The sequence below is a fragment of the Leptinotarsa decemlineata genome, unplaced genomic scaffold (genome assembly GCF_025532065.1).
Source record: "Leptinotarsa decemlineata unplaced genomic scaffold, Ldec_3_MD MMD2_tig00004307_RagTag_RagTag, whole genome shotgun sequence".
Classification (NCBI taxonomy): Eukaryota; Metazoa; Arthropoda; class Insecta; order Coleoptera; family Chrysomelidae; genus Leptinotarsa; species Leptinotarsa decemlineata.
In genome coordinates this window covers 16,327,054-16,354,389 of record NW_027412606.1, presented here as the reverse complement: position 1 = coordinate 16,354,389, position 27,336 = coordinate 16,327,054, and the positions used below count along the sequence as shown (strand labels likewise).

Below are 27,336 nucleotides of genomic sequence, written 5' to 3'. Positions count from 1 at the left end.
ACAAGTGGAAGTGGCCCCAACGGGTTCTCTTCTCTCTCTTCAGTCCTTGCAAATTTTTGAAACCACAGTCACTATCACGTCTCATCTCAAACCCACGTCTTGGCTCCGATACTTGGATGACATCTTCATTATATGGCCCATGGATCCGAAGGCCTTCTCATGCATTCCTGAATGACATCAACTCTCTACACCCTGATAAAGAAGTCAATATGGAAGTCGAAAATAATAACTCGCTTCCTTTCCTGGACGTTCTCATCACAAAAACCAACAACGACTATCCCGTCTCCCAAATCGAAAGATCCATTCAACGACAGCAAACCCAAACCCTACACCCCGAATTCCCGATGAACAGACTGGCCAGCCTAAAGTTCTTCTCTCTTACATCCATGGTGTTAACGACAAAGTAAACCGAATTTAGCTTCAACACAGTCACATGTGCAGCTTCAGCATCACATCTGGGTTTGATACAAAACAAGACTGAAAGTTGGAGTGATATGAATCAATGAAAACGAAGTACTCATAGGACAGTAGGCAAATCGCAGACACGTGTTTTTGGCTAATCAGCCTTCGTCAGCTTGGTGTGAAGTATAGCTATCATTTGATTACGAAAAAAAATCACAAGATTTTTCGACAATATACCACAAAAAATAGTGATTTTCACGTTGTGAAAGGAATCTCTGAATAAAATATTTCTGCGTTTTTTTTTTCAACAAATAGGTACAGATCATTCTCAAGACCCTTTATCAGTTTCTCTTCGTGTCATTGCAAATATGTATAATAAACTGATGCATTATTAACATTCGTTTTGTATGGAATATCGAAATGTCATACAGTGGCTTTTGTTGTTGAATTGAAGTAATGAGTTATGATGTGGTGCTGCAGGTTTTTCCGGGATTTCCTGCAACTGAAAAAGCAAATGCGCCACTGGAATCAATGAATTCGCCCCGGAGCGCCAATTAATTTTTATTGTTGTTTTATAATTCCACAAATAAAAGTTATGAAATCAATTTAAAAAATGGCAAAAGTTTAAACATTTGAGATATTTATGAAAAATACTTGCACTTTCAGATATATGCCTGGCAGACTCCCACAATTCTACATTGGTACAATCTTTGACCAACATAGGAAGTATATGAAACGCCGAAATGAGAAACATTTTTGTATGAGAAATTATTTGGCGAGATACTTTTGACACGAAAATGATTTGTCTTGAGCCTTTTTTCACTAAGACCTTACTGCTGGATATTATCTGCTAAGATATTTGTAGCTGAGAAATTATGAGGGGGTACATAAAAAAAGTGTTAACAGAGACATAGCTTAGAACGTAAATTTGAAAATTGTGTTCTTCAATCCTCCACTTTTGAAGAAGGCAAAAAGTTGAAGTTTCCAATATACTAATATTCTAAACTTTTTATTCCTCCTTTATTATAAGCATGTTATAAATAAACAATTATCTAACCATTAAATATGAAGTTTTCTCAGGAATTTAATTAAAAAAGCCTTTGAACACTTCAAGAAGAGTAAATATCATACGTTTATTAAAATATCTAGGTCTGGTGGTACGCCAATATTTCTCAAAAAGTCAAGTGGTACGCAGGTGCAAAAAGGTTGGGGGCCCCTGTTCTAAAATGTAAATAGAATGATTTAAAGAAAATTTGGCGAAGAATATACAGAAGTAGATAATAGCGGAATCAACCCTTGAATGAAAAGTCTGTAGAATATCAAGTAGTGAATGCTTTTGCCAGGATAAGTAGAAAAAATCATTTGGAAATATGAGATATAATTTAATTATTGAAGTCAAATCATTTTAACATTTAATCCAAAAAGGACTACAGGAAATCAACGAAATTCTACAGTGAGTTATAAGTTAAATAATACGTAGGATGACAGAGTTAGAGATAATATATAATTTTCCGCACACAATATTTTTAAAAGATCAACTTATCTGCAACCAACGAGATGGTGTTGAAAAAATATTCTTCATGTTAATAATAATAATAAATTATAAATAATACTAACTTTCACCCGTAGCTCCGCTCGCGGGTGACAGAAGAAAATAACAATAAATATAGAAAAATTCCAAACAGCTGAAACTATAGTCAATTGGATTGGAACTTCATTACTGGAATGCTAGATGACATTAAAGTAGCTAGATTTTGAGATTTCTTGACCACAATTTTTTTATCTTACATAAAAAATGAACAATAAATATAGAAAAATTCCAAACAGCTGAAACTATAGTCAATTGGATTGGATTGGATTGGATTTGATATTGTCATGTCTGTGAATGATACAGTGCGACGGTATTACGGTACTAAGGGTTGGAACTTCATTACTGGAATGCTAGTCGACGTTAAAGTAGCTAGATTTTGAGGTTTTTTGACAAACAATTTTTTTATCGTATATAAAAAATAATTGTTTTTTTTATAAAAAGTATCCTATGTTACTTCTAATAACTCCAAAAACATGTGTACAAAATTTCATGATGATCAGTTGAGTAATTTTCGCGTGAAACCGTAACAAACAAACTTACATTCGCATTTATAATATTAGTAGGAATAGGGATGTCGTGACTGAATAATACAGTGCGACGGTATTACGGTACAAAGGGTTGGAACTTCATTACTGGAATGCTAGATGACGTTAAAGTAGCTAGATATTGAGATTTTTTTGACAAACAATTTTTTTTTCTTACATGAAAAATAATTGTTTTTTTCAATAAAAATTATATTGTGTTAGTTCTAATACCTCCAAAAACATGTGTACAAAATTTCATGATGATCAGTTGAGTAGTTTTCTCGTGAAACCGTAACAAACAAACTTACATTCGCCTTTATTATATTATTAGGAAAGTAGGGATGTCGTGACTGTAAATAATACAGTGCGATGGAATTACGGTACAAAAGGTTGGAACTCCATTACTGGAATGCTAGATGACGTTAAAGTAGCTAGATTTTGAGATTTTTTTGACAAACAATTTTTTTGTTCTTACATAAAAAAAATTCAATAAAAAGTATCCTATGTTACTTGTAATACCTCCAAGAACATATGTACAAAATTTCATGATGATCAGTTGAGTAGTTTTCTCTTGAAACCGTAACAAACTAACTTACATTCGCATTTATAATATTAGTAGGGATTCATTGAATCCTCATTGATCACAAACTGAAAAATATATAAATACAATACATACAAAATACAATGAGTATTTAAGTCCTTATAAAGTTACACATCTAGGTCAGAATCGATTCAGATCTGAATAGAATTGTGTGAAATGAAAGTTATGTACTTTAAGAATAAGATTAAAATATGTACATTTTTCACAAATCTATGGTTTGAAGTTCAGAAATTCAATTTGCAATATCTGCTAGTACTGATATTACCATTCAATTTTTAGGAAATATCAGCCATGACGTTATGAGTACTCCATTATTATCGATAGATCACGCACGCCACCAACTTTCACAGAAACATTTTTTCATGATTTTTGGCATCTGTTGAATATAAATCACGTACCATGAAAATTACAACCGTTCCATTATGTTATTATATTTCGAACTGACCTACTTCCACAACCATAGTAGACAAATGTTACATAACCGTTATTCACAGTGCAGGCCGAAAAAGGTGAAAAAAGCGGTGAACCGAAGAATAACGAAAGAATTGCGCATATCTGTTGACATCATTGTATATCCACCGAGTGACAAAATGTTTCAATGGTTTTGTTGATGATTTCGAAACATGAAAAAATTTAAGGAGAATCAGGTTTAAATTCAACTTGCCCCATCATCAGTACCGGGCAGGTCACTTCAGATGGAGTGAACCGTAGGAGCATCCTGATATATATATATATATATATATATATATATATATATATATATATATATATATATATATATAACATCGAGAAAGGTTAATGCTGTCAAGCTGCTAGAATATAATTCCATGAAAATCAAAAGATAAATGAATAAGTACCATTCTGATCATTCACATATTGATTTCAATTTAAGAGCCACCGGTAGACAGCTGTTTCAGCCTATTGTGCATCGTCAGTACCGGACAGGCAGTTCCACTTATGTCTCGCTTGCGTTTACACAGTTATTTCTATTAAGTACTTTTCTTGGTTTTTTCACATTTTGTCTTCAATCGAGGACCGCCTGCCCGGTACTGACGATGCCCAATAGGCTGAAACATTATAATCGAGCGCTTTCGACAGCTGCTTCCACTATGAAAAACATAAATGAACTTCGTGTGGTCGATCCGACCAACCGGTTTCGGGGTGATTGCCCAATCATCAGTATTTGAAGGCACTATGGATTTTTCTTTGATAACTATTAAATTCCAAGCGAGGGTTGATTTTCTTTCAGACGACTTATTTTGACATAAAGTTCTTGTTCAGAATACTACAACAAAAGTTGAAAGTTGAAGAGTTTTCTTTGGAAATTATTCTACATATGAAGAGGGTTGTTTTCAAGACGACGGAGTTGAAACAATAATTTTCAATCGCCTGAATTTAAAGTCATTCAATAACTTGGTGACTGGTCACAAAATCGTATCAGGGATATGATTGATAAAACAGTTCACGCAAACCTGAATGAAGTTCGGTTTCAGCAAGATGGGTAAATTTCTCATCATATTAACCTGGTTTGAAAGTGGCTCGTCGACAAGTATCCTAACCGACAGATAGGCAGACATTTTGTTCCTCAAAATACTTTTATATCTTAACCTACCGCAATCTATTCCAGAAGCCATGTTTATGATAAGAGACCACAACAAAATTACTCCAGAACATTCCATGATGCAAAAAATAATTCGTATTCAGACAGAGTAAAGACATTTTCAGATTATACACTATATCGATACAATTCCTTCCAGAATAGAAACTTATTCAAAGCGATGAATTTGAAACACAATTAGAACGAGCTGAAAAAATTGGCAATGAAAGTGAGTTTCAAACTCTACTAATAATTACTATATTTTCAAAAACTTAATTTCTACTGTTTGTCAATACCCGTCCGTAAACATAACGTTTTTAATATTTTTCCGTAATTCTTCAATTTACAATTTTTTATACCAACACTGAAGAAGGCAAGTATCTTTTCTTAAATTCATCGTTCACACAGAATCCACTTTTACAAGTGCATTCCTTTACCGTCAGCATCAACACGACTCGCTTAGTTTCTAAACTTCTCTAATGCTCGTTAAATGTCAAGGTACACAATCTAAAGTGGGTTTCGCGACTCGGTCGAGACGTATTGTTCGATTTGGTATCAACAGTCATGGTTTGTTTGAATGTGGTTGTCATACGATATTTCTTGATGAATATTACAGGTTCGGACTTCCATTGCCTAAAAAGGTGTCAATAGATTTGGAATGTATCGACGAATTGAAATTAAAATAAATGAAATATTAAAATTACACTAAATATAACCCGACCGAAATAATCGGATGTGTTGAATGAAACAAAAATTTCAAGAATGAGATAAAATTGGAAAAATAAAATTGAAAATGAAAACTGTAAAATCTCTAATTTGTAAAACAATAAAGTATTGTGTCTTGTATTGAATAAATTCAACAAATGGGTTGAACAGTGAAATGTCAAATATATGAAAACATCTCAGCAAACAATTCAAAAGAAAGTAGTAGTGTTAGTATCCTCAATCGTATTCGTAAGTTATCACTCGAATTTTTCCCAGAATTATTAGGAAAATTTTCAAACTCCACTGTTACATAAATTTCAATATACTATATTCCTCCCATTCATAATGTGAACCACCACGTTCAAAATCAGAATTTGAGATAATATTAAACATATCTTTCAACTATATGGAATATGGGTATATTTTTCTGTTAGTTGTGAAGCCAAATCCTATTTCAAATGACACTGGCATATAACACACATATAATACAGAACTCACTCGGTGATACTTGTTTTCAAAATTGCCATTAGCATACAAAAAAATTCATAATCAATGTAACATCGATGAAATGTGTTAACTACAACGTAACTACATTACTAATAGAGTAAACCAAATGAATTCATTTGACATGAAATCTCAGTTTAGACACTGTAGAAATCCGTTTTGGCAAACAGACCAAAATTGTATGATTTGGAATAATTATTACAGATAACACTTTTTTCAACCCACTGAACTTCCTTATCTGGAGACACACCTCCCACAAACATTTACAGCTTTATTTCAATGAGAAGGTGGTATATGAAATATTCTCTGAGAATTTATAATTATTCACAACATATTTGATTGTAACGTAATATTTCAGTCGTTTAAATACTTAAATAGTTTCCATAAGGCGAATAAATTCAGATTCCACTGGGAAATCTAATGATTTCTCTTGACATTTCTACATAGCTACTTGGTATCAATTACGAAATATAAATAGTAAAAAACAGATATTTCAAATTTTTATCACGCGTTTAACTTGATTGTTGAAACACGTGTCAAAATGTATTAGGGTTATAGTTTGTAGTATTTTTGTGGGATTGATTGTTTCATAATGAAAGTTCTTTAGGCAAAGGAAGTGGGAACACATGAAAGATTTTTTTCCATTATTGATTTGCAACTAGGAACGCGGATTATTTCAGATGATTGAATGAAGTTATTAATTTCCAAATGAAAATAAAATCATTTCAGTGATTTTGGAATAGAATTAGCCACAATCATTTCACAAGTGTGTATAAATGCTCAAGTGAAATCCAGCAATACCAAAATTGTACAATAACCTCGGTTGCTCGAATTAAATAATCTGTATTATTCAAAAGGGCAGTTGTATAGCTGAAACCTTTTCTAAATCCCGTTTGTATTGAAGTCAAGAGCGAATTTTCTTTCAAATAATTTTGCAGTTGTACTTTCTAATATTTTGGAAAATATTGATAGAGTACTCTTCTTTTCCACGTTTTCATTTGTACAATGATTTATTAGGTGTGTTATATAGGGTAGTTAGTCTATGAGGTGAACATCATTTCACCATTTTTTCCGTTTTTTTTTTGTGGGATGTTGCTTCTGACTAAATTTCTATATTTTTCTGAAAATCGTTTTTAACTGTGACACATTAACTGTGACAATTTAAATCATGACACATACAGTGCATTTTTTAATGTCCCCCTTCCCTTTCATTTTTTGAACGGGTCAACTCAAAAAATTGAAATTTGGGATACTTCACAATCTTAGAATATGAAGTCGATATCTTCACCTACTACAAAATGGCGGAACATTTAATAATTTCCTGAAGACAAACAAATGAATATCGATATTTCTAGAAATATTTTTTTTTATCTGCCATATGGCAATTCCGGGAAACACATACCCAATATCCAGAAAAAATTAAGGTTTGGGTAGGAATATTAGAAAACCATATTGTAGAACCTCTATTTATTGATCAAAATTTAACAGGGGAATTGTATTTGAATATGCTGGAAACCACTGTTGACACTCTCATCACTGAAATCGTCGAAGCGAATCCTAATGAATTCAATATGGATATTGTATTCCAACAAGATGGAGTACCACCACATTACTCTAGACAAGTAAGAAACTATTTGGATACAAGTTTTCCCGGTCGTTGGATTGGCCGTCGAGGTCCTACAGAATGGCCAGCCCGCTATTTGAAGCAAGAGGTGTACGAAACTGAACTCGCTTCAATATTGGATATACGGCAGAGAATAAGAAATATTTTTAGAGAAATTGATGTTACTGTGTTCGAAAATGTTCGGCGTTCAAAATACAAATTGTTATCCATTAAAAAACTTTGTATTCCATCTTTCCTCGAATTTTTATTCGGTACTTTGATGAGCTGTGGCGAATGATAGGAAGCGTTGTCAAGAACTATTACACTATCCGCATCCAAATTTGGTATCAACGTGTTTTCAAACCATTCCTCAAAAATATTAGCTTCCATGTTCTTATGATAGTCAACATTGAAGTCTTCAAGTTTTTTTCACATAATTTCAAAGAATTCGGAACCCATCCTTTACTTCCTCCGCAATGCACAATGATTAGTCGCGATCCTTTGTTTGCAGGCATGTTAGGCGTACACATTCTCGAACCATCAGTCCGCCCTTTCGTTACTGTGTCGTGAGTGTCATACCAAGTTTCGTCCAAATAGAAAATTTGCCGTTGTTCTTGTCTATATTAAGTTATTTGTTCTAAGTGTTTGTTACGCAATTCCACTATTCTTCTTTCCATAACTGCTTGACGTTTGTTTATTATTTTAAATATAAATCCTAGTCAATATGCGAATTATAATGAAATTTCAATTGAATAGATCGTATGAAAGTTATGATAATGTGGAATTCCCTTATTAATGTCAACTTTATGTTATGCAACATCAGTTTTTTTCCGGAGAAAATAAAAAATTTCATATTCCAATTAATTTTTTTTATTTTTATCTTCAAAACAACTTTCTTCTATATTTCACGTAATATAATTTTTTGCGTTATTTTTTCGGTATATTATCTGCAATTTGTTACATCACCTGATTGATTTTCATTAAAATTCAAAAGAGAAATTTCTTTAAAATCATGTTTTTAAACTGCCATCAAAGTCAATCTCCAAATCGAAATCAGTAATATCACAGTTATAGTATCAAGTTTTATTTGTTGTTTTGTCACCACATCAGTTAAATTAATTTATTTATAGCCGTCCGAAAAAATTTCTCCGCGATCTGTTTTCACTCGTCTGTTTATATCCCAATAAACAATCAATAATATCTTATTCATTTCATCGGATGTCTTAAAATTATCCTAAAAAGTGGAACATCGTATTGTACTGCAAGTAAGTAATGGAAAGTCAATACGGGCAGATAAAGGTTTATAGTATTTTAAATAACGACTTTATCACTGTGAGACTTGAAAGGTAATATTGTAACATGAAATAAATCCAACATAAACACTGCTCGCACACAGCAGTACTGCAATACTTCTCGACACGCTATTCACCTTCCAACTTGACGTCATCAGGAGATGACGCAATTTATCCACACTAAAAACATTCAATGAAAACACGTTTTCCTCACCAGAACAAAAATGTTGTCTTTTGTGGCGCGTTTTGCTAACAAAGTTAGCACCGTCCTTGGAAGATTCTTACATTTTTTTTTTGTATAAAGATGAAAGGAGAAAGGTTTTGGCTTCCTACCTTTCTTTCCTAAAAATCAGCCTCTCCTAAAAATATACTACGAGCAGGGCCGTCGACATGGGGGGAGGGACGGGGGGTAGCCTCCCCCCTGTTTTTTCGACTTGGGAAAAAGTTGGTAAATTTTGGGCCGTGAGGCTGAGTTATCACCCGAAGACGATTGTGGATACTAGCAATCGAAACGTCGTGACATAACTTGGTTTGAAATCTTTTAATTTTAATTTTTCGTTTTTTGTTGATAATAATTCTTAAATTTCAGCTTTTATTATTATTTCAATTTTTATTTGTTCGGTTGTTGTTGTATGTTATTTTTATGTAATTTCAGTTTTTTTGTTCAAATAAAATTGTTGTTTTCGGTTAATCCTTTCAATATTTTTCAGGAATTTCAAATAAATTTATATTATATTAGACAATGGAAGTCCGAACTGATGAAATACACCACGAAACATTGTCAACCACCAACTTTTCGCTGTTTTTTCGACTGGGAAAAGTTGGGAAATTTCGGGCCGTGAAGATAGAAAAAATAATAGTAGGAAACAATAAGCACAATATTATTTAAGTGTTGTTTCCTTTCATTTGTATTGAATATTCCTTTACATGGTCGATATGGTGGAAGACCAAGGACCTTGGTCCAAAGTAGAATAATTCTCATCAGTATTTTTATAATTACCAAAATTTATTTTTGTTTGTGCATACCCTAACGGGCAATCTTTGGAAAGCTAAGTAAGATAGTTAATATATTATAGTAGTAACTAATCCCTCGACTTTCATTTTTTCGAAAGTTGGGATATTTTGCTGGTGGGGTTGTGAAAATTTGGATTTCCTCCCTCCCTGTTTTTTTTTTCGCCACGGCCCTGACTCCGAGAGAGGGCAAATATTTTCACCATAATAAAATTCAGTAATATATTTTTGTCCATGGATAATAGATTGGTCCAAAGAATATTTCATTTGCTAATACAATGTCACACAACAGGATATGTATTCAATTGTTGAATATCTCGATAATCCATGAATTTTTTAATACCAATGGATATACAATAGTACAAAATAAAACTTTCAAAGCTAGTATACCCATAACCTTATCAGAACGAAGCATGTCAAATAAAAACTCATGCAAGCCGAGCTCAAATTTGTAATCTTTCTATGGTACTTGACATATCTGATCCTTAATATTCTCATATTTTGATCTTCCAGTGACAGGTATATATCTCACCTTGCGATGTCACAGTACCCGAAACAATGATAGAACGTGATAATATATATCACTGTCGATTTATTATCCAAAGATAACATATGTTGCTACAACTGCAAACAAAACGATCACATTGCTTCTCTGCCCGGAATCACAAACTACAAATGAATAATTTTATCAATCTTTCAAAATGAATTAGCAATCGAAACCATTCCATTCAGCATTAGACCACATGAATTATCCGGACCTCACGATATGTCTCAGTAAAAAAAGATTTTCAGAAAAATATACTAAAAATTGTGTCAGGAACAACATCTTTTAAAAAAACTGAAAAAATGGTAAAATGATGTTTCCCTCATATACTTCCATATATAACACACATAATGAATTATTGTACAACTGAAAACGTGGAAAAGTGCCATTGAAGAGTATTCTACCAATATTCTCTAAAATATTAAAAAGGAAGAACAACTGAAAAATTATTTAGAGGAAAATTCTCTCTTGCCTTCAATACAATCGGGATTTAAAAAAAGTTTCAGCTGTATAACTGTCCTTTTGAATATTGCTGATTATATAATTCAAGCAACCGATAGAATTTATTGTACAATTTTGATATTGCTGGATATCAGTAGAGCATGTAATACGCTCAATCATAAACTCTTGCTTGATGTTTGTCAAAAAACGCATTGAAATTAGTTGAAAATCATCTCTCGAATAGGAGTCAAAAAGTATGCATTGATGGTACCTGTTCATCTATGTCTCACTTAATACCAGAGGTCCCACATGATTCCATCCTGGATCCCTTGTTGTTTAGCATTTATACCACTGACATAATAAAAACACTCAGAACATGTAAATAAACTCCTTCCAAAAACCTATATTAATCTGAAAATTTGTTTCAGCAACAGACAGATTATTAAGAAAATTATTTCTGAGTTATTAGTTCTATCTATGAATATTTCTGAAGTTCTATCCCAACACCAAACCGTTATTTTCAACACCTCGACACGTGTTGGTGTTGGGATAATACTCCAGTAATATTCATCACTACACCAAAGGTTTCAAACAGTTAGTATATGTATATCTTCAATTACTCTGATGCTTTATGTGGGTCACATTTAACTGAGCAATATCAGCAAAATATCCATGTATCAGCAAAATTCCTGTGTAAGGCTCATAAATGGTATCAGAAAATATGACCGAACCTCCCACGAATTGAAAGAACATGGCCGAACATGGAAAATAGAAGACTTCTTCATTCAGCATGTTTAAACAACAAAGTTATTCAGTTTGAAATACCACCCTACTTCTGGAATGAAATATCTAAGATGTGAAATATAGAATCAAAGCCCTAATAAGAGGATGATAGCAAAACGAGTGGCAAAAAACATCTTTGTAAATCAGTGAAATAAAAATCTTGTGGAGCCATGAAGAAATCTTCCCGTGAGAAAAAGATATCAACTACTGAAGGTCAAAACTACGACATATCAGATACATTCATGTTCATATATTCAAGAAAGTACCAGTCATATAGTGTGTTGTATCGTAATGAATATATAACAGGTATATCAATTGTTTATTACCAGAAAGTTTTAACCATCTCATAATAGAGAGTCCCACATTAGATGAAATTCATAGACAATCTAAATGGAGCCAGATCTGAAAACTCCATTAAAAACCTTCCTGATATTTTGAGTTTATTAGCTTTTTTGGCTGAATTCCTTCGAATGAATAAGATATAATCAACTCATTGCTGAAGCAAATATTTTAAACCTACTGAAGTCTATTTCAATAAAGATTCAAAATGTTCACCAATCATTTCTTGACGATAATGAAGTCTGCTTATGAATTAATTTGTGTCACTTTCGAACCAGCCTGGTGTAATGATGAATTTTCCGATCTCACATCACTGACAACTATTTCATCGGTTGTAGCCTAAAGAAGATTTTGCAGCATATCCAGACGGAAAAGTTGGGTTGAATGTCATTCCAAATAGATTGATAATATAACAATATGACAATTCTTTTAAGTACACCCAATTAAAAAATAAACAATAGACTTCCAACATCCATAATTAAATCTAAAATATCTATATGAAATATAGTGACTCGATTTATTTAGAAGTTTCTGTAGCAAAATAAACACCTACCGGTTTGATGCCAAGGGGAGGTTAATAAAGAAAAATTGAAATAATTTGGGTGAACAGCAAAACGAAAGTGTACTTTTCTAACAATAGTTATTCCAATACTTCGATAAAAGCTTCAGGGAAAAAGCCACAATAAATTGAAAGATAAAATGGACACTACAAAAAAGTGAAATGGGATTTATAACATTCCTTGTAACAATTGTAACTTGGATTATATTGGAACAACACCTAGAATTCTCAATGATAGAATAACTTCACATAAAAGTGATATAAAGCTTAATTAGAAATCATGTGCATTATTAACACAACATTCTATTGAAACAGGACATAAAACAAATTACTCCAATATCAAAGTTTTACATAGAGAAAGAAATATTTCCAAATGCCTTTTTCTTGAAATGGTTGAAATTAATAAGTCATTTGATAGTATGAATAAGAAAAATGACATTGATAATCTCAGAAGTATATTCAATAACTTACTGGCCACATCATTACATTAATATTGCTTTCAGAAAAACATCCTGAATACAAATGTTTTGCGCGACGAATATTGCTTGCACATAAAGCAATACTTTCAGACTGGTTTTTGATAAAAAATATTGTTTTATATAGGGTGAGTGCATCATTATTCATAATGAAATTTTTAATCAAACCTATGAAGTGGAGATGGACCAAACCAAGTAACACACTCATATGCTTATCGTTCAAATATCTCAAAATTGATTAATTCAACATTTTGTACAGGGTGAGTCAAGAAGTAACAGTTTTTCTGGTAAAATTTTGTATGTTTTTTTTTATACTTTGAACTTTAGGGAAACTTGATCACGAACCATCCAACACACTTCGTGAACGAAATTAAGTTACAGTATGAGACAAACACAAAGTGATGACAAAAGTTGCGAAAAAAAGATTTTTTGATAACTCATCCTGTAATTGATTTGCTGAATTTTTGATATGATGAAGTTCAAGTCAAGCTATTCAATAGTGTTCGTAGGCCCATCCTTGGAAAATGTACACTTTTTTCCCTACAAGGTGTTGAAGGGTATTGTTTCAAACACTTTGATCTATTTTTGAATCATTTTCCATTTTTCCACCTCCACATATGAGGAAATTCCCTTCATGTTCAGGGAACATAGTGTGAGGCAAAAAATCTCATTGATATCTAATGTTATTTCAATTCTCAGGAAACAAATATATCGGTAAATAATCCGAATGCTAGGTTGTTCAGTTCAAAACAAATAAAATATGAGGGAGAGAGAGTGAGAGAGCAAGAAATAAATAGAAGTGAGAGAGAAGAGACAGAGAGAGGGTGAGAGGGTGAGAGGGTGAGAGGGTGAGGAGTACTAAGTGGATATTTTTCCTGTTATTGCAACGAAACTATCGAAATATTTCAGAAGAGTGGTTGGCCGGTATCTTAGCGGTCTGAAGCGCAGGCCGTTTGAAACTTGGACATAGAGACAACCGATTCAAACCCAGTGATCGAGAAGTTTCCTCCCAAGTACTCAATATCAGAATCGAAAGGCGACCACATGCCTCTTTGAAAATCAAGTGTATTGTGAGTTGTCTCGATGCCAATATCGTCTAACGCTAACTTTTAGTGTACAGCGACCATCGGAGGTGGAGCTGTAGGTTTTTCGGGAATTATTATTAATAATAATAATAGCAACGTCCTCAGAAATACTCATAGAATAGTGAAAATAGAAAAAACCAATAATACGTGAATAACTTCTGACAATTGTTTTCAGTTTCGATTTCCGAAGAAAAAGTACTTATATTGAATATATCCATTTGATATGAATTTCAGTGATAATCTCTCAATTATTCATGTGATTCTCAACATGTCTATCAAATCCATGCTAGTTGTTGAATGTCACTTTAGTACTATTTCAAATGTGATAAAAGTGTTTCATTGAACAGTATCAAAGTTCATAAGCAATACCCAGTAAAATAGTAGAAGAATATGACGAATTTCACAACTAGCATTTTTGAATTTATACGTATAAGAATTGTTTGAAAATCTGTTTTAAAATCTGTTTTTCCGTTAATCAGCTATCGCCCCCATACGAACGATAACTCTCAGAAATTGAGAGCTAAGGACTAACGAGGTCTTCACTTTTAACGTGTGATTCCTAATACGGTTGCAGAATGCAATTGAGATAAAAAGTGTATATTTTTTTAATGCGCTGGGCCGTGATCTTAGGACATAGGAGTTCAGTTGAATTTATGGAGACGAAATGAAAATACACAATCCTCAAGGATATTTGGTTGAAAATTTATTCTCATTCCATTTCATCAAATAGAAGATATTTGGTGGTGAATGAACCTATTTTATGAAATATATTTCACAATAATTTCTGAGCCACGCGATATCAACTCAAACAACCCTGTATTTTTGAGAAGCACTCTGCCAAAGAAATTCAATCGAATTAAAATATCTGTAGTATTCTATTCAAAAAACATAAGTTTTGTCTGTCACACATTTATGTATATTAGTAATAATCATTTAAACACAGTCAACAATCTCTACAACTCTTTCTCGAAACTTTCTCGAATACGAAAGTGGCTATCGTTGATACACCCTGTATATTTTAAAAAAATAGTTTTTATTGATTCTGATACGTGGTTTGTCTCTGGGAAGTTATCTAATTGATGAATCCGCGAATTAACAAAATTATCAACAACTACGAAATTTTTAAGATTCTGATGCAATTTTTTTATTTATATTTTTTGATATTTTGCCTCCACATAAGTTTAAGGGGTATTTGATTATACTTTTACATAATTTGCAAAGCACTTTCAGAGGGATGAATTAATTTACTCTTGTATACTTAACCCTGATTGACTTCATTAGAAAACAAGCTATCAAGGCACTGATGACAATGTAAAATTAAAAGAGACTTTGAGACTTGATACTTTGATATTCGTATGAAAACATACGAATATTTCATTAACTTACCTATGAAATGTCACACTGAAAAAATCTTTATTATTATTTACCCTAGTATTAAAACACACTAAAATACAACACTGAATCATTTTGGTTTAGAGAACTGAACGTGAAAAGCCTTTTGAAAAGAAGTGAACTGTATGAATCCTGAATCACGACTAATTCGCTTCGATTTATCTTACCATAAGTTTACCATACTTAAGTCGTCATTTGGCAATTTGAGTGTTTCTACTTCCATGGATACACTCATTACCATTTATGCAGGGATTTTATGAAAGAAATTATTTCTGGCAAGAAGTTGCTGAGACTTCATTCGCGTAGACTGTTTTCGGATTTTTCCAAATGTTCTTACAACACAAAGTTGTCATATATTTTACTATCTTTGAAATTTGAGATAGTCGATTCACTTTAAATTTATTTAACCAAATTCCAGTCATATCAACTAAACACTTTAATAGTAATCTTTCAACAAAAGCTTATTTGAAATGATTTAATGAATTGACATAGGTAAGTTTCTTATTTATGAACAGATAGAAATAAATGTTGAGTGATTTTTACCACACCATATTGTGAAAATCGTACCGAACTCTGTTGAGCCGTTTTAGAAATGAACGCACAGACAAACAAACAAAATTTTCAAAAATTATCAATTTGGATTCTATTGCATTGATGAAAACCTTCATTGATAGTATAATATTTCTCAAAAATATTTCATGTATATATAGCGATGAGTTAAACTTTCATTATTTATTCCTATTATTATCCGTCATTTGGTAGGTATACCATTTTTGAGAATTTCTTCATTCTTTTGGTATGATAATAACAACCAATTGATGATAATTACTGGATCTATAAATATAATAAAACGGTGAGAAGTTCGACTCGTTGGCATTGATATCAGGTAAATTAACAACTACGTAAGGAATCAACTGATACAAATGTTTTTATATTGACATAGTCGAAGTATTGTGAAATATCAATTTGACGACAGGTATGAAACCCGTTAAAACTCATATATGGAAACAAAATTCAGTTCAGTGTCACTGGAGATAGTAAATGAATATATTTTCGAATGTGATGTTATGGCTGATGACGTTTTAAGTTATTTTCCTTGTCTTAGAGTTGTATGATGGATAATCTCGTTTCAATGTGCAATAAAAATCTACAAGAATTCTTGGTGACTATATTTTTTGGTATCATTTTACCAACGCCATATTGCTTTGGTGGATTATGTCCCCATACTGATCGCTTACAGCAACAAAAATTTAGAAGGGAATAAAAATTATTAAACCTTTAAAGACATATCACGTCTCATAATTGTATGATAATGTAGAAGTTGAAAGCAATCTTCTTGAAGTTTGCTGACTTCCTATTTCCAAAAAATGTTTTGACCCTTCAACAAAATAAAACCGTTTCTCTGGGTTTCATTTTCGAAATGAAATTCTGGATCTACAAAAACCCCTTCATTTGATTCCACTTCGCTCAGAGTTTTCTTCAAATAAAATAATCCTTTTCCATTTCTGATCATGGTTTCAACAAAGTTTTTCATGATCAGGATAGTATTTTATCCAGAAATAAAATAATTCCTTATTGATCACGATGGTCATTCCATTCGGAACGGAGGTGAAATATCTTGGCATTATCCTTGATAAAAGACTCACCTGGAACGCTCACTTGAAAAAAGTTTTAAAGCCAGACTGTCTCTATGGACATATCGAAGGCTTTGTGGTAAAACTTAGGGTTTAGGTCCCAAACAAATCCATTGGATTTATGTGATGACTGAGAGTCCAAAGATCACTTATGGTGCAATTGCTTGGTGGCCGAAGGCTTTACAGAAAACTGCCCAAGCGAAGCTCTCTGGCTTACAGAGACAGGCTTGTCTGGCTATCAGTGGTGCCACATAGAAGTCACAGCATTCTGGAAATGACCTCTGACTTCATGCCTCCAACTGTCAACTATGAACTGCCTTATAAAGTACTATTCCCGGGTAGAGAGGACTGGATCCTCCGGGAAAAGGAAATATTAAGAGCAGATAGTTGTTGGTTCACAGATGGATCAAAAACACCTGGTTCTGGTGCAGGTGTTTTAGTTGCAGACCCAAGACAGAGTTATCTAAATGCCTAGGAACTTATGCGACTATATTTCAAGCGGAAATGTACGCTATAGAAGTGTGTGGGGAGAGATTGGATAAATCCAGTCTCACTCACAAGTCAATAAAAATATACTCGGACAATCAAGCGGCGTTGAAAGCTCTTGGCTCCTACTGAGCAAATTGGTAGCAAACTTCTGGCAGAATCTTCCAGGATTGGCTCACTCCAAGGCGTTCATTCACCCTTCGAAGCTTGATATCAAACAGTTGTTGGACTACAGTAGGGATGAACAACAATGTCTAACAGGCCTTCTTACAGGTCACTGTCATTTGAATCATCATAAGCAGAGACTTGGACTGTCGGAAGACAGTGTGTGTCGCCTCTGTCTGGAAAATGATGAAATAGCAGAGCATATACTTTGTGCTTGCCCCGCTCGGGACCGAATCAGGTTCTTAGAGTTCGGCAGATCCGTACTCTCACCATCTAACCTGAAAGACCACTCACCATACAAACTAATCGGTTTCTTTAAGAAGCTAGGTTTATTTGGCCGAGTGTGAATAGGTGTGAGTCTCAATAAACCCTTGTGGGTTGCGGTGGAGGATCGAATAGACTCCTCCACTCTTTTATATGAATACCGTACTATCAAGCTATAGTTGAAAGATCATTGCCAGTATTAGTAGGACTGATTTCAAACTAAACTTTAAGAAGTCCATAGGTAGTCTCCATCAGTCTGGTGAATAGTAGTAGTCTAATTCATATATAAGCCAATATATCCGATCGACGGTAGGCACAATCTAAGATAATCGAAAAAAAGAGGATCCTCAAGGCGATCTGTTGCAAAGCCAAGCTTCGACATCAACCGCTTATCGAGTACTGTGTGCACTGTGTGTAATGTCATTAATGAGTCTTCAAGGTTCATCGTTTAACAGTTTCACATTCGAGCTGATTATGATAAAATATATCAATGTATATTGATTGAAGTAGACTCACAAAGAATAAAAAAAACTTGTAGAAACATACATGGAAACGGTGGAAACATATATGATGAGTATGAAATGTTGAAATCTGTAGTTAAGAGTTTTTAGTAGACTAACATGCATAATAATGCATGTTGGATGATAGTTTGAACACCTCTTATAAAAAACAGTGAAAACAAGTTTGAATATCTGTGTGAAGGCATAGTCTAAAGCAAAAAATAAGCAACAATTATTCGTTTCACAATGTCATTGATTTCATAAGTGGAACTCAATATCCAGTCAACTGAATAAATAGGTATATTTTTTATTCATCAAACAAGCATTCTATCTCGTCAAGATTGTTTATTCAATATCAAATTGAATAATATTTACCCAATCATTGGTAATGGTTTCCTACACACGTATATGTGAAAAAAATGTATGATTTTAGTTTCAAAAATGATGTACAGAGTCATAATGAAGTTTCCTTGATAGGAGTTTTTTTTATGATTTCTTTCTCCGTCGTTTTACACACGTGAACTAACCTGAGTAATGTGTACGTCTTTTGAACTTCCCTGCACCTTGAACCTACAACTCACGTATTCCAATGCGATTGCTAAACGACCTAAACCTTCATAACTGATGAATTCTAGAAATTCGTGCCTCTTACAGAATAGCGATGGCAAGTATCCAATAAAAACTCAAGTATAAAAGTGTCGACAGTATAAAATATTATATATACAGGGCGTTCCAAATAAAACTTGACCCCCTCTGTAAGTCAGAAACGGACGTGTAATCGAAAATTTCAAAGAATACTTCAATTTTTATTTCTAGAGGGACTAATTGTGATATGGAAATCATATCCGAAACTTCACCCTCCTGCGGTCAGCAACTACCCACCCTATTTATTTCAACGACATGGGGGGTCGAGTGATATATCATTTGAAAGGTCTTTTGTCCTTCTATTACTTCTGTAATTTTTTTCGAAATTGGTTAATTCGTTATTGAGAAATTGAATGTTGAACGTTTTATTTAAGAAAAAACAGAAAATTCGCTGTCGCTCATTTTATTGAAAAAATCAACAAAAGTAATATCGATGGCAACACAATCAACGGATGAAGTGTTCAAAATGACCTCTATCTAGTTCCATACAATAATATAGTCTATTTTCGAAAGCGTTCCTTACATTATTGAAGATGTCGGGAGTCAGAAATTGGCATTTCCGAACAATTATATGTCGTGAGTCTTTTAGATTTGTAGAATTTATTTAATCAGTAGTAAACCTTTTGAAATGGATAACACTGTTAGTTTTTTCTGCACTGGTAGTTTTTTTTAGTCTAGTTGTCACAGAATAAAAAGTAGATAGATGGCCACTGTCACTTCTTCATGAATTATTATTCAGTCATCCTTGTTCCATGTGTTTCAACATGATGTATTCGACTGAAGAAAGAATAGAAATTGTGGCAACCTATTATCCAAATAATGAATGTGCTAAAGCTGCTGCAAGAATTTATAAAAAGAATTATCCAGACCACAAAACGTTAAACAGTTAATGGATAAGTTTCGAACTTCAGGTTCTGTTCACAACAAAAAATATGAATTATCCCATCCTGTCAGAAATGACGGAGTTGAAATTGCAGTTTTAGGACATGTACAAATGGATAATCAACAATAGTAGCTAGAAGAGCATCTAGTGTATCAGCTACTAGTGTTTTTCGGATTATTTTTCGGATTTTAAAAGCCTACAAATTCCATTCTTTCAAAATAAGGCTAGTTCAGGAATCAAACGTAGATGATCCTGATCGTCAACTTCAGTTTTGTGAGGTGTTCATCGAGAAATTGACCAATAACCCAAACCTATCATACAATACATGTTTTTCAGACGAAAGTTTTTTCATGTTGAATGGTAAAGTGAATAGACATTATTGTCGTTACTGGAGAGATGTGAATCCTCATTTGGTGATGGAAACACATTCACAAACTCCACAAAAATTGAATATCTGGGCCGGCATTCTTGGTAATTATATTGTTGGACCACTCGTCATTGAAGGTAATCTCAATGGAGACACATACTTAAATATATTACTAGACTGTGTATATCCTATGATTACACAAATTTTAGAAAATGATGACAATTTGGTAGAAAATGAAATGAAATTCCAGCAGGATGGTGCACCCCCACATTTTGATGTTAGGGTGAGGCAGTTTTAGGACGAACGTTTTCCAATGCGTTGGATTGGCCGAAGGGGTCCAGTGGAGATCATGAATGGACTTCTTTCTGTGGGGACACCTGAAGTCGAAAGTGTACTCTACTAAACCTGCAAATCTAGAAGACCTACGCCAGATAATTGTTCGGAAATGCCGACTACTGACTCCGGACATCTTGAATAATGTACGGAACGCTGTCGAGAGGAGACTATATTATTGCATGAAACTAGGTGGAGGTCATTTTGAACAATTTATCCGTTGATTTTGTTGCCACTGATATTATTTATTGTTGATTTTCTCACTAAAATGAACGACTGCGAATTTTCTGTTTTTTCTTAAATAAAACGATCAACATTCAATAAATTGATGGATGTAGCACTTACTACGTGGTAGGAGATCATGATGAAGAAAAGAGAATTGAAATTTTCTATGTTTTTTAGTTTTTTACCTCTTTTAAAAAGTGGTAAAAGTGGTAAAAAACATAGAAAGTTTCAATTCTCTTTGCTTCATCGTTCAACACTCATTTTTCAATAACGAATTAATTTTGAAAAAAGTTACAGAGGTAATAGAGGGACAAAAGGCCTTTCGAATGATGTATCACACCATCCCCCATGCCTTTGAAAAAAATAGGGGGGTTAGTTGATGACTGCAGGGGGTGAAGTTTGGGGTATGATTTTCATATCAGAATTAGTGCCCTTAGAAATAAAAACTAAAGTGTTCTTTGAAATTTTTGATTACCCGTCTGTTTCTGACTTACAGGGGGGTCAAATTTTTGTTGGAACGCCCCGCCCTGTAAAGAGATTAATCGGTATATTAAATAAAAAACGTGACAAAATATGAAATATGAATAGGTAATACCAGTTAGTTTTATTATTTTCATCACTATCCATGATAATGATCATACAATTTTTCCATTTTGAATTGTATTTAAGACACATTTCACTAGACGGTAGCTTCATCAGTTGGACTGGTATATCAAACTATTCTACATTGTTTATAATTACCTACAGTTATGTGAAAGACCTTGTCGAATACTTTGATGTATCAGTCCAACTGTTGAAGCTACCGTGTAACGAAAAGCGTCTTAAATATAATTTATAATGTAACAGATGTATAATTTTCATCATGGATAGCCTTACACATTCATTAACAGGACTGGTAATTTATTAACTTTTTTGCACACACGCAAAATTGTATAATCATTATCATATATGAGGTTATTGAGTTTCAGTAACGGGTCAGTGTATTCATAATAATGTTATTTTTTTAGGTTCTTCAAAATTTGATTTTCAATAAGGAATTCATTGATAGTGATATTGAACATCACTAATAAATGTTAACTTTGAAGATTACTTCAATTTCTGTCAACTATTATTATGTTAACATTGGAAAAAAACTATTGTTATCAACTTACAAAAGATGTGTTTGCGATGCAATATTGTATTACAAAACGTTTAAAGAATGAAAATAATGTATATATGGATACAACATCCCAAAACAAACATCTCTCCCTTGATGGTCATGAACATTATAATACTTCTCTTTTCATGAGGTATACCGAAATAATTAGTGGCTTTCAGATTTTTTAAATGTTGAATTCAAATGTGCTTCAAAATAACATTAATTTAGATTTGGAAATGAAACATTCTGTTTTCGACCTTTTGAATACATCAGTAAAAATACAGATTTTCATTGGTTGAAAGTGAACATATTTTCACCAACTCGAAAATAATCTGGGAACCAACAAAGAAGCCAGTCGAACTTTGTGGTTTCGGTCAGATAATCTCGAGTTAGAGATATCACTAAATTCACCACGAAGCAGCTTTAGCTACCTGCGTGACATCCGGGTCCATAATTCAATATATATGATAATTCAGCGAGTTGATTTTATAGAATCAAAAGCAGAAAAAATCCAAAGACGAAGCACTCAAAAAATATATGCAAACCACAGACACGTGTTTCTAGCTCATAAGCTGTCATCAGTACGGTAAAGCCAAATGCAAGGTTAGGCTTGCAGAAACAAAACATGAATTTTGCCTGAGTTTGATTATATCAAATCCATTCGACAAATTATCATATATATATCGAATACTGGACCGGGATGTCAAGCAGGTAGCTAAAGCTGCTTCTGCTGCTGAAGCTGTCTCGTTGGTTGTAGGTACTTGATGGAGAGAATTAGTAAATATCTGGAAATTATAAGAAATGTCTTTGAACATATTTTGAAATAGTTTTTATATTTTGGGTGAAAAGAAAATGCAGTATTATTTTTATTTTCTCTTTTTTATGGAACATTTGGAATACTAATTTTTTATTTCATTATTTATTCATCTGAAATCATGTACGATACGAAGGTTTCGTAATCCATAGTTTTATGGAGGACATGCGTATGTTGTATACAATACAATGGTCGAAGAAAATTTACAGGGACTCTCGCCCTTATCGAGTTATTCAGGGAAAACCAAAACCGCTGTTTTTCGTTTTTTTTTTCGAATAGAATTTTTATTTCGGAGAATATCAAAAAATTGGAAATTTTTGTAACTGGCCAATCCTAAATTAAAAAAAAGTTTCCACTGTGTAAATTTGTATGTGGTAATATTTGCGTACCCATTCACTTGATTCCCCACACTTCCAGTAACCACACATTTTCTTGGGTAAAAATTCGTTTTGAAAAAATTTTTGAGTATACTTACGTATTTTGATGCTTAGATTACGAATCCGGAAAAAAAGCGGCGCTCTCTCTTATTTGCAAAGTTACAGCCCTTCAAAGTTCAGAAAAGGCAACTTTTCAGCCTTTTTTTTCACAAGATAAACTATTTAAAAACACAAGCATTTATTCACTAGGTCACCTTTACAATGTATTCCTCCTTCCTTCACACTTTTCACTTCAACAATCAACATTTTTTTTTTAAGTTGAAAAATGTACGGAGCTGGTTTTTGATTATATACCTCTGTATTTTACGTTTTCAAGGTTAATGACATAGTTGGTACAACTGATGCAAGCATTCGTTTTTAGATTAAGTTTTTTATAAGAAAATTGTTGATTGTTGAATTGAAACGTGTTAATTAAGGAGGAATAAGGTGTAAAGGTGACCTAGTGAATGAATCCTTGTGTTTGAAATACTTTATCTTGGGAAAAAGAAGGCTGAAAAGTTGTCCTTTTCTGAACTTTGAAGGGCAGTAACTTTGTAAATAAGGGAGAGATCCACTTTTTTCTTTCGGATTCGTAATCCACGCATCAAAATACGTAAGTAAACTCAAAAATTTTTTCAAAATCGACGAATATTTACCTTTTCTAGTTTTATTTCTGTCAAATGCACCATAGTCCCTCAAATTTATTTCTAATTGTCTAAACATTTGGATGTTCGGATTACGACGATTCGGGTATAGCTTAACATAGATATTCCTAGCCAAAAGAGAATTTCTATTTGATTTTGCATAACAAAATAGCATATCACATTTTTTTGTTTTATTTCTGTCAAATACACCATAGTCCCTCAAATTTATTTCTAATCGTCTGAACTTTTGGATGTTCGGACGACGATTCGGGTATAGCTCAAAATACATATTCCTAGCCAAAAAAAAATTTCTATTTGATTTTGTATAACAAAATAGCATATCAGTTCTTTCATCATTTGAATACATCTTTGATAAGTTCATGAACGTCTGACAGTTCTCAACAGATATCAACAACGCAATTATTTTTCCTGTAACAAATGAATTGAGATGCTATTTGATCATACCACAATTACGCAACAACCAAATTATATAACAATCGAATTTTTACCAAAAACTGATATTTCCGTTACTTCCAAAATTGAGAATTATAAAAATATTACAAAATATAATTGGTTAGGGAGAAATAAGCTTTGAAAGAAGGAATATTGCAATACAAAAATTTCCAAAACAGAAAAGTACAAATATTCATTGTGTTACGGTACCTACCTGTTGAATTTATTGAGTTGTCTGAATAATATTTTGAAGAAATCGACACAATTTACAAAAGAAGTAACGACAGAAGCGTATTTTAAAATTGTTGTCATGAAGGTAGTTATTTCAAATGAAACACTTTAACAATATCGAATGTTATATACCCTTGGATTGTGAATTTATTACTTCATCAATATCTGTTAAAAAAGACAGGTCCGTATTCGGAAAAACGTTGATGGTGGCCATGTTGATACGAAAGGTTTTATCGAATATTCATTATTACATCGTCATAGTACATATAACACAAAATGGAATAATGTCATCCTCACTGGTAGACATCGATGTTACGCCATAAGACACTTGCCTTAGGGCTATTCAGTACCAATCTGATTAAAATTATAAGAAAAAAAACACACAATTCATTCATAAATTAGGATTTTTTATGCCACGGAATAAGTTTGAAATAGTTATGTCATCGATGACATCGTAATGACATTCATTCACTTATTTGATTAAATCCCAGCCAGAAGAAATCTTGTATTTATTGAAAGGATTATATTTTTAGGAGTGATTCATTTTTGGGAAAGAAAGTTTTTGTCTTTCTACCACTCCATCTTGATACAAAAGAAAAAGTGGGAATCTTCCAAAGAAAGGAAGGAAGCAATCAATTTTAAAAGTTGTAACTCTATACAAAGATCATGCAAAGAAGTAACTTTCAGACACAAACTGGAAGAAAAAGCCCTCCTGAAACAGCTACTTTCATATAAACATTGAATTCCACGAAAGAAAAATTCCTCGAAACAAATACCTACTTTAATATAGACACTGAATTATACAAAAAACAATTTTCTCTACTCAGTTTTCATTTCAAACACTCGTCATGGTATTATATCAGGTATCATTCACAGGATTTCTACATAATATATACTAAATGAATGGTAAAATTTCACTTACATGGAACACTGGCAGTTCTAAAAATATAATCCTTTCAATTAAAATAACAATTTTTCCATTGTTTTATATTCCCCGAAATAACAATTCCATTTAAAAAAAAAACTAAAAACAGCATTTTTGGTTTTCCTCGTATGAATCGAGAAGGGCGAGAGTCCCAGTAAATTTTCTTCGACCATTGTATTGTTCCCGATGACAGTTACCTTTTTTTCTCATTTAGTCATCTTCGTATCTGTTACGGTTTAGATTATAGCAATGTTATCACACGATAAAATATATATATATATATATATATATATATATATATATATATATATATATATACATACATATATATATATATATATATATATATATATATCTCATGGGATTCATCATATAGTCGACACCTCGAAAGACGATACATATACCTATTACCAGAAAACTACAGTGAAAGTAACAAAACAGTTTGTTGAAGCAGTTCCATATACTTGTTTCCTCTATAAGAAGGTTGTTTTCTGGAGTGAAAACTCACCTCTTTCGTGTAGAATGTATACCTATTATTAATCTGATGTAGGTACCCAAGTAGGTGTATCAAGTTTCAGTTAATAATCAAAAAATTCAAAAATTTAAGGAGGTTTCGTTTGCCATCTGTCGTAGAAATCTCCTATTTATGATTTGTTAAAAATCAATTTTGAACTTTGTTTCAACCTCATTGTTTTTTATTATAGTGAATCAGACTATGGTCTCGTGATTTTGCATTCAGGTATATATAATTTCAGTTATAGGTTTTAAACCACTTCAATTTCTTCAAAATCATTCTGAAATTGGTATTGAAAAGAGATAATATCATCTGTGGAGTAATCAGAGTAATGAAGGCTTCCTAGGAATTAACTAAATATGAAATCTAAATGTTTTAGTTTTCAATGAGTGATTCTTCTCTTATTTCTGATTTACGTAATATTAGATGATCTGACAAGTATTGACAAACTATGAAACTATTTTAGCCCCATCATAAAAATGTCCAATTGAAAGAGAAGTATTTCAAAATAGTTGAATTTGTATCAAAGATGTGACATCTGACCTTCAATGGTGATCTCACCATGCTTAGTGGCACCAAAGGCCCATTCAGAATGTAACAATAATTTTCTCACCTTTTTTAGCAAAGAAATCCACAATAAAATCCAAGAGCACTAAACTTTCAACAGATCACTTAAAGGTCACAAGAACTGCACACGAAACAAATGACAAACGGTCGCCTCACACTATAACTGTACTCCGCGTGAACTGAACGCTCGCGACAGAATGAAGAAAGAAGAAAGCGTTAGCGGTTCGCGATCACGTGACTCCACTTCTTGTAGCGAACCGCGGGAGAGAGTCCGTCGACCGGACATCCTTTCATCGTTCCATCCAAGTCTAATCGGTTGTGTTCCATTGTTTTGTTCGTATCTTCTCGATTTTCCATCCTGCGGTCTTATAAATTATATTCCATTTCCTCACTGTGAAATTGGTGTGGAGTACGTACTATTTTTTTTCTATAAAGAATGGCCAAGAATTTGGTTCAATTTCATGTTCAACCATCGAGCCGAATATAGAATTTCTTATATTTCAGGTAGATATTCAGTTTTGTTTGGAAATCCGTGGAACAGAATTTATTTCATGAGTAGGTATTTCTAATGTCCGGAATAACTTTGTATATCAAATTATTGCGAATAAAAAAATATTATGTTTCCGGCTTCTGGAGGTCCATGAAATTTTGCATCTATTCATAACACCAGCCATAAATTAGTC

General features: G+C 32.8%; 1 protein-coding gene across 1 annotated transcript in view; it reads right to left on the bottom strand.

Annotated features, from left to right (window-relative positions):
- The window catches only part of RhoGEF64C (Rho guanine nucleotide exchange factor at 64C), a 210,914-nt gene extending 184,055 nt beyond the window's left edge, over positions 1 to 26,859 (bottom strand). Inside the window, 1 exon segment of the mRNA XM_074179082.1 lies at positions 26,700 to 26,859. The gene's annotated coding sequence lies outside the window, so the exon portion shown is untranslated.
- Positions 26,860 to 27,336: the final 477 nt, after the last annotated feature.